This window comes from Camellia sinensis, chromosome 9, assembly GCF_055761805.1.
Source record: "Camellia sinensis isolate YWXY chromosome 9, ASM5576180v1, whole genome shotgun sequence".
Taxonomy (NCBI): Eukaryota; Viridiplantae; Streptophyta; class Magnoliopsida; order Ericales; family Theaceae; genus Camellia; species Camellia sinensis.
In genome coordinates, this window is record NC_138969.1 from 195,241,899 (window position 1) to 195,251,983 (window position 10,085).

The 10,085-nt window shown below is 35.8% G+C and overlaps 1 pseudogene; it reads right to left on the minus strand.

The window, feature by feature from the left end:
- Positions 1-601: 601 nt before the first annotated feature.
- Positions 602-1,648, minus strand: LOC145800026 (acyl-CoA--sterol O-acyltransferase 1 pseudogene; annotated as a pseudogene).
- Positions 1,649-10,085: the final 8,437 nt, after the last annotated feature.

Genomic DNA, 10,085 nt, shown 5'->3' on the forward strand with positions numbered 1-10,085 from the left:
AAATAAACAAGAAAAAAAAGAAGAGAAAAGAAAAGAAATGCTCTTTGCAAATGGTAGTATCTATCGTCTGCATAGAAAAAAAACTCTGGTGTTGTCAAAGATAAATTCATTTTCATTATAGCTTCGTTTGGGAAGTTGCTATTTTAGTAGGCTATTTTAGTTTTTGACTATTTTAGTAGGTTAAAATTTGTGTGTTTGGGAAGATGATTAGATTTTTTTATGGTTGGATCTGATGATGTTTGTGAGAGAAAAAGTGAAATGATTATGGGTTTGATGTGATATTTTGTCTTATTAGCTATTTTAGCCTATTTTGTCTTTTTGTGAATTTTTGCCTAAATTAAGCTATTTTTTTTCTTCCCAAACACCCCCAATTCAACAAGTCCTTTTATGGAAGATACATGCCAAATTCATGAATTGGATTGCTTGTGAAATTGAAATATTTAACCAATCATAGATAATCTTAACGTGTACTCAATGGATGACACCCTACTTACATAAATTTGTTTGTCTATGGCACGGGTTTTCAGCTAGTTCATAAATGTAAGTAAATACCGAACAATTAAATGTTCGATGTGTTAGAAGGCTTTGAGTACTTGCAAGCTCAACAACGATCCTTAAAAAATGTGACCACAGCTTCATACTCTTTGTTTGCCCTAACATCAACATCAAACATCAGTAAATTGGGCATGACTAGCCAAATATAGGTGATTATCACAAATCCAAAGATTAATGGCCCTGAGATTTGCCGACGCAATGGCCAAGCACCGATGAACTTCTTTAAATTGCTCTCAACTATCAAACAAAGCCCTTGAAGAAGAAAGAACAATGTGTGTCCCCATGTGTGCCTCATACCCGCATAGTAGAACATGAGCTCATGCATCAAGCCCGACACAAGAAAGGTCCCTATTATGGCCAAAATGTATGCCCATTTGTGGCCCAAGACCGGCGTGGCGAGAGAGCAAAGTGGGTTGTATATAGTCAATCGGAGGATGTCACTGGACATGAGGTTCCACCTACGACCCCAAAAGTCTCTTAGGGAGGAGGAAAGATATGGTTCATCAAATTGTGCTTCTACATTGGACCCTAGGACAACTTGAGCCATGGTTGCCACCGCGGCTAGTAAGATTTCCAAGCCCATATAGACGTATAAAACAAAACAAAATTGGAAGAGCTTTGGATGGAGATACTCCTTATAGTAATTATTTAGGTAGAGAAAAAAGGCCGAAAACAAAGCCTTTGTAGCATAGTTTAGAGGTGGTTTTAGGCCACTTTTCGAGGTTTTAGGAGATGGGCTTCCATTCCTCAGGCCATTTAGTGGCTTTTCCAAGTTGTGATTGTTTTTTAGGGGCTTCACTAAACTTGGAGGAGGTTTTGTGGGTGGGTTTTGTTGGATCTTGATGGGGAGACAGGCCACAACAAAAAACTGGCCCAAAGAGAGTGATGGGTCGGATAATGGGCCAATACCAAAGGCTAAGAGTAGGAGCTTGAAGTTGGCTAGCCAGGTTATGAAGAAGGCTGTTGTTAACCCAAAATGAATTGAAGTTAGATTGAGAGGTAGGACTAGAAAGAGACAAACCACAGGGTGGAAAGAGATGAGTCTGATTGTACCTTTGGGTACAATCTTAGTTACAAGGTAGCAATAACACATTGATACAAGGACTTCAAACCATACCTTCATATAATTGCTCATCTCACCCTCCATTCTCTCTCTCTCTCTCTCTAATGTGATCCCTATTTGTTCTTAGTTTTTGAACCCTTTTGTTCTACTTTTTATAGGACCGCTTAGTCGCGCGGATTCAAGTTATAAAAACAATAATTACTTCAAGAATGGGATAAATTTGCACATTTTTCCCTCTTCAAACATTTTTTAATAGAGGTCTTGGGCACTAATTTGCTCTTGTTCTCCTTTTCATCTATATATAATGTTATTAATTAATGACGTCACAAGTAAAATAATTCTGAAATTCATAGACAAATAAATAACTCAACTAATATGTTATAGAGTTCTTTATTTATTGAGAACACAAAATAAATAATTTTAACGAGTACTTAGAGAATTTTTAATAATTTTCCAAGAGACTTGTCTAATGCATGGCTTATTTCACGGCTGATTTTGCCTAAACGTTTAGAGTAGTTGATAGTCATGCCTTTTGTTTGTTACAAAAAAAAAAAAAAAAATTATGAACCATACATAAAAAATGTGTTAAAAAATTGAGCATGCAAAATGCACCATGGTGTCCACCTCTCATGTTGCCAATAACAATATAAAAATTATATATATTTTTTATTATCATTTTATGAATTAACATTATACTGTTAATAAGTATGAATAATTATGAGATTTTTATTAAACTAATACAGTGTTAACACATAAGACGATAAATAAATTTTGATAAAAAAATGATCATTTTAATGTTATTGTATAAAAATATTAGAAGCATTCAAAGGCCTTGTTTGGCAAAGGCTAGTTTTTTGCTTTTTGGGTTAAAATTCACAAAAAAAACAAAATAGGATAAAATAGTTAATAAGAGAAAATGTCACATCAAACCCATAATCATTTCACTTCTTCTCTTACAAACATTACATCCAATTACAAAAAAATCCAACCATCTTCTCAAATACAAATATTTTAATCTATTAAAATAGCTAAAAATTAAAATAACTTACTAAAATAAGCGATCTCATGTTTTTAGATGTCCAAAATTGAGTTTTAAACGAGCCTTTATCTAACTAAGCTTTTGAAAAATTTGAGCTTTCAATTTTTTTGAAATTTTCCTATTATAGATGGTACCGTCTATAATACAGTGACAAATAAAAAGGTCCACAAATAGAAACCATTAAAAACCCATGGTTTTCTGTTGTACCAAAAAAAAAAAAAAAAAAACCATGGTTTTCAAGTTTTGTAAGATCATGTTTTGCAATCCCTTGAAAGTTGCTGAATGAACAAAGTTATGGTGGGTGTGTAATTCTTTGGGGCTGAAGATTAAATAATAAAATGAGACTTTATTTTGATAGGTTTTCAAAAATAAATAAATAAAGATTTTCACTAATTAGAATTTTTAAAATTCTTCTTGAAGGCCTTAGGTGATAGGCTAAATAGGCTAATGGTTGAGCCATCTAATATTTTCTCCAAGGAATGATTTTTATTTATTTTTAACTGGGAACTGTGTTCTAGCTAAGGTCTTTTGGATCCATTCGAGAAGCATAAAATCGAGAATCAAGCGATATTCACTAATCGCATCCGAGCAAAGGGAAAGGATAAACGAGAATCGAACCTAACGTGGAGAGCATCCTCTAGGGAATGTATCCGTTCAAAAGTAGGCCGATTGCAATGGGTCCATAACGCCCAAAGAATAATGATTGAAACAAGAACAACATCATGTGCTTGTTAAGAATTTCAATATTTCAACAGATTATGTAATACATTAAGGGTGTGTTTGTTTTAAAAGATTAGGGTGTGGGATTAGATTATTAGTCATACCGGACTAATAGTCCATCGTTTGTTTAAAAAATTTTGCTCCGAACTAATAGTCCCCTCAGATATTTCAACAGATTATGTAATGCATTAAGGGTATGTTTGTTTTGAAGGATTAGGGTGTGAGATTGGACTATTAGTCTCACCGGATTAATAGTCTATTGTTTGTTTGAAATTTTTTGCTTCGGACTATTAGTCCCACAAATATGGGTCTATCCTATCCCATGGGGGGAGGTGGGATAGAAACCATGAGATTGGTATCCCATGAGTTATTTTGTGAAATGTTCATTTTACCCTCCATGCTATTACTTAGTAAACAATTAGAAAATTATAAAATAGTCTTTTGAATATTTATAAATTATTTTTTTAGTGTTGTTAATTTAAAATTATATATTAAATAAAAAATTTAAATTATAAATTAAATTTAATTAAAAATTATGGCCTTATAAATTAATTTTTTTTAGTGTTGTTAATTTAAAATTATATATTAAATAAAAAAATTTAATTATAAATTAAATTTATTTAAAAATAATAAATTATAAATTATGGCCTTATAAATTAAATTTTTTTAGTGTTGTTGAAAATTTAATTTATATATTAAATAAAATTATTTTTTTATTGTCGCTAATTTAAAATTATATATTAAATAAAAAATATAAAATATAAAATATAAATTTAAGTTAATTGAAAATAATAAATTAAAATTATGACCTTATAAATTAAATTTTTTTAGTGTTGTTAAATTATAAATTATAGATTACAAATTTAAAATTATATATTAAATAAAAGTTATAAATTACAAGGGTAAAATAGTCTTTTGAACATTTATCATTATCCAGTCCGTCTAACTAAACATTGGATTCACTAAAAATAGTCCAATTCAGACATATAATCCCATGACTAAACAAACTTAGGATACAAATCCAGTCTAACTAAATAGTCCGGGAACAATATATCCCAGGACTAATAGTCCGATGAATTACAATCCTCCCTTATCCAGTCCATCCAAACAAACATACTCTCAGTATTATGCCATATTTACATAGGGCATGTTTTTTTTTTTATAGAGCAAACAAAGGTTAGAGCATCCACAATGGATACACTAACGCATTTGTTAGTGTTAGTTGCCAAATTTTAACTAGCAGTGGTGTGTGTTTGGGGCTGCAATGGAGTAGTTAGTGCGTGTGTTAGTGGGCTTTGTTAGCGTCAGTTGCTAAATGGTTTGTTAACTGCGGCTAGCGCTTTAGCTAGCACAGAGAAGTGTTTTTTTTGTCTTTCGGGTTGACTGGTCGGACGTCCGGCCGGTTGACCCGGTCAACGGAATTTTTTTTTTTGGACTTAAAATTTAATTTTGGGCTTGAAATTTTTTATTAAACTAAATTATTTATTTATTTTATTTATTACCTGCACATATATATATTTAACACACATCTTAACACATACCTTAACACATCCATTGCACCACCACTCACTCTCTAAAATTAACAAACTCTTAACACATCTTAACAAACATTTTTTGGCCCCATTTTTATCACTTTTTGTCATATAACACACACTTTAACAAATAATTTTGGCTATCCCATTGTGGATGCCCTTAGGCAAATGATTTCTCTCTCTAAAGAATCTTGATTGGAGTATACATTAACTAAAGAAATTAAAAAAAATAGAAAGTGTATATATATTTTTTTAAATGTATTTTTGATAGGCAAAATACCTCAAAGGGTTGGGTTGCTCCAAGTATTGAACACTAGCCCCTAAACCACATAAAGATGATATGTTAGTATTTTCGCACATGTGACCTTTTGTTTTAATTACTATGTATTTAGTGTAGATGGGGAAATGACTATTTCTGTATCTTCTAGCTTTTTTATCATAATGACAATTATAGCTTAAAATAAATTTGAGCTTGTGTAATGACTGGGTCTTTCTTTTCTTTTTTTTTCCCCTTTTTCTTTCTTCTTTCGCTCCACCTTTCTTTATTTTTCTTTCTTGTCGTTGTGCTCGAAATGTCCGGAAATAGTTTTCTAAATAAAGTTCTTGTTCTTGTTTTGTCCGGTGTTGAATTCCACTTGTTCCGGAAAGTGTGAGGTCAGGTCTGGAGTGACCGGGAGCGAAGCGGAATTTTTCTGGGCTGCTGGGCCAGGGCCGCACGTGTGGGGTTGGGCCGCACATGCGAGAGGCCGAGCCGCACGTAATGGAGGTAAGGGAGGTTGGGTAGTGCATACTGTAATAAATGCACGTCCGTGAGGTGGTGCGGGGAGGTGCCGCACGTGCGGGAGGGGGAAGGCGCACATGCGAGAGGCAAATGCCTCACGTGCGAGAGAGCCCAGATTCGAGGCTTTGTTTTTATTTTCGTTTGGGACTGTTTGTATATCATTTTCATTACCTCTCTCTCTCTCTCTAATATATATCTCTCTCCCTTCTCTCTATATTTCTACCCCAAAACAAGATTTAAACTCTTGATCCCTCATCATTCATCAAAGATTTGTCCATGTTTTCTTCATCAACATTGTAGAACACTGCTAGAACTACGTTGTGTACGGTAGAGATTGGAATTCTTCATCACTTGATCCTAGGGTTTCATCTTCTCTCTCTTCATCAAGCTTTGAGGTAGGGATTTCTTGAGTTATATATACATGTTGTGCTATATATATGTTGATTTAAAAACTTTCTTGTAGTTTTTGGGTTGATATTGATTTTACTCCAAATGTACAGAAAGTTTTAAAGAAATGGTTTTGATCTCTGTCTTTTTCCTATCCATGAGAATGTTCTTTTTACAAAACTCAAGAAAAAGTGTTTTTGATTGGGTTTCACCATGAAATGTAAGGAGCTTGGGTTTTTGATGAAAGCCATAGAAATTTGGGGATTTTGGAAGATGAAAATAATGTTTATGAATTTGTTTATTCTCTTGTGTTAAGAGGATGACTGAAAAAGTGTAAATTTTATTATTTGTTTTTATTGAATAGCAAACCTTCTTGACGTATAAACAATGAGGAATTATTTATGAAATTATCATATAATACATGAGCATGTGTGATTGAGGAATGCAAATTGGTATGTGCCGTGGATTGTGGGAATTGTAAGGTCTTGGAGACCTAATGTGGGAAACATAGCATGTTGTCTTGAAGAGACTAACTTATTAGAAATTGTTCATGATGAGGAAAATGGGAATTGCTATGAGTTGAAGGCATACACGTTATTTGTGAAATAACATTGAAGAAAGGAAATAAGAAATGTATTTATTCGATATTGTTGTCATGTTACTTGAATGGAGAAATGCTATGAGATATGGAAGAACATTGCATTGTATCCGCATGGATTTACATACTATGCATTGTGTGATTTACACTGGGAAGATTTATTACAAGAAATAAATAGATGCATGTTTGATAATGGAGTTAAAGGAAGTGTGGCATGGGGTAAATACGTGGTAAGTTCGGATAGGGGGTATAGTTGAACTTGATAAGTTAGCCTGAGTGTCCATGGTGAAAGACCAGAAAACCGCGCGGATGGGTGTCAAGCCTTCTGGTTAATACCGGTAAAAATGACAGTTTGGTAGTACTCGTAGAGTCTATTTGCAGACACCAGCCTAGGGATTACCAGTGTTGTATTTACTGCCCCTATTGATTAAAATTGGAAGTTTGAAATATGTTGAGATGGCAAGCTTTTATTGGAAAAATTGAGATTGCTAATTTTTATTGAAATGAGAATTTTATGAAGTGCATGAAATGAAATTTCTTTAAAAGAGCATGACATGGCATTGACATTTGCATCTTTATTGAGAATTGCATAACTGTATATACTTTATTAGAATTCTCTACTGGGCTTTATGCTCACCCCTATAGGACTTTGGTGTAGGTAAAGACGTGGTGATCCCGCCAAGTTGAGGGCGCGGGCGCGGATAATTGTAAAGAGTACATAGCTCTTATTTTGTTGTGATCTTTGTGTAAGCCAAGAGCTAATGTGTTTGGGTCCGAGAGACCATTTTGTGTAACCGGGCTATTGCCTTGGAAGATGTAAGGCTTTAAGGGCATTTTATTCGTGTTGAGACTAGATGCTTCACATGCTATAGATTCATGTATCTTTATATCCTTGAATGTAAAAATCGCATGTGGAACTTTTGTATAAACATTGTTGCTATATGATGTAAAGATTGGTGTTATGACATTATTTATTTGGTGAATGTTGATTAATGAGGGTGGTTCATGTGGTATTATTTTGGGGCGTTACAACTTGGTATCAGAACTACCGGGTTTGAATACTTGGGGCTCGCTGGGAGTGGTTGTTAAACCACAATGGGTTCATTGCGCATGATTAGGAAATGTTTTGCTTATTTGTGATTATGTGATAGCATGCTTATGTGACTATATGGGTATGAGATTAGACTTTTGGGATGTTATTTGCGCCTATTAGATTCCTTGAGGTCTTATTAGAAGAGTACTTGATCAATACCCCTTCTACTAAGAATTCTTGGTTTCTCATGGGACGAATCGCATCGCTAAAGGATAATTCGTATGTGTTTATGTGACTACGTGCTTATCTGGAGTGAATTGAATTGTTTGTGTGTTAGAATGTATATAATTGTTATAGTTTAATGTGTGAGGCAAGTTGTGAGCACATTTGGAATTATGTGCTAATTTATCTATCTTGTTCCTTAATTAGGATGTCGGGAAGGGTTCAAAGTCGTGATGGTGAGAGTGTGTGCCTCAGGGAGGCCGTTGCGTCGTGCACTTAGTTGATTTTGTTTTTGAATTTTATAGAATGTCTACACGAGGAAATAGAGGATGGATGAGTAATAGGAGTGTCGGTAGGGGCATGGCGGTTCCCCTAGCACCTGTCGTTACAGCATCGGCTGTCGGCAAGAAAGTTGCACGTGAGGTTGTGAGAGCGACGCAAGATGCTCTAGTTCGCAATGAGGGGGACAACGGGCGTACCCTCAAGCTTACTAAGGAGTTTATTCGCTCCAATCCACCGGAGTTTTTGGGAGAGGCAAGACCGCTAGAGGCGGAGAGTTGGTTGGAACAAATTACCAAGACTCTTGACATGCTCAGAGTCGAGGACGAGGGATTGAGGGTTTCTTTGGCGACCTTCCAATTGAAGGGGGATGCGAATTATTAGTGGAAGTATATGAAAGGTACCGTAGGTGCCACGTTGGTTGCGTTTACCGAGGCCTTCTTGGCCAAGTATTCTCCTCATTCTGCTCGGGAAAGGTTAAGGGAACAGTTTGTTGAGTTGTATCACGATGTTACTCCTTTGGCTCAGTTTGAGATGAGGTTCACTAGTTTGTCGAGATTTGCTCTAGAATTGGTGGCAACAGAGGAGCACCGTTGTTATGAGTTTGAGAGGCGGTTGCGTGATGATGTCCGGGAGAAGGTGGTTGGATCTATGTGGAAGAATTATTTTGATCTAGTTGGGGCGACGACCCATGTAGAGGCCGTGGTTAGCAGTGTTGGTCGAGTTAAGGAGGAGGCCACTTCGGTAACTCCTATAGTTCATAAGCACACCGGACTTAGCAAGAGGTGGAGGCGAGCGCATGCTCACTCCCAGACTTGGTCCTTGTTTTCATCAAGGGTTTCAAGCTCGTCCGTTGGGGGATCCAATAAGGTTCAGGCTCCAAATCAGGTTCAGAATTGGGAGGCCGTTGTTTGTTTTGATTGTGGTTAGCGGGCCATGCTAGACGTTTTTGCCCTTTACGTGCAGATCCTTCCGATGTTTCAGAATCTAGTCGGACCTTGTTCCATCAGTCCAGTCGGGATATTATTAGTATCAGACTCGAAGAGGCTAGGCTTCGGAAGTTTCGTGAGGGTCAACTTTTAAACCAGCGCGGTAGTGTCACCGTTGAGAGCGACTTTTGTTTTAGAGATCTATGTTATAAATTGTGAAACTTTTGTGATTAATCGGTGTGTTGTATGATGCTAAGGCACCGTGGTTATGTGTTGTGTATGTATTGTTGTTTGTTACCCTCACATGTTGGGGCTTGCTAATGAAACTTAAATTCCTTGTTATGTATGTGTAATGAAATGTGTAAATGGAATTGGTGATCCTAGCACTATTGCATATCAACTGTTGAATTTTGTGATGGTTTTGTGATGGCCTTTGATTCTTGATTAGTTTAGAAATTGTTGATGGGGATTGAGAAGTCTGCAGAATTTTTGTGACAAACGTAGTGTTAGGATGAGGGCCAAAATTTTAAAAGCTTTATTATGTTAAGTTTGAGGAAGTATGAGACCTTAGAGTTTTGTGAAGATTGGTGGAAGTGATGTGGGAATGTATAGGGAATGTGAGATTCGCATCTGTAGACGCACCCTTGGGCTTCATGTTACTACAGTTTAGACTCAAATGTCAAGGTTCTGAATCTAATCTCGCAAAGTGCAATGCGAGACCGATAAATCACCAAAGAGTTCAAATCCGATAAATCGTTTTGGAAAACTGATTTTTAAGAAAGAAGTGCCAAACATGGACTTCTTTGCCAGATACAGAGTCACCACCTAAATATTTTATTTTGGAAAATTTAGGAAACCCTGACTCGTGCCTAAGGCCACGTGTCCGTCATCACCAAAGTTGCCTCGGCTCGGGAACTTGGGTACGAGAGGGGAAGGTCATGCAATGA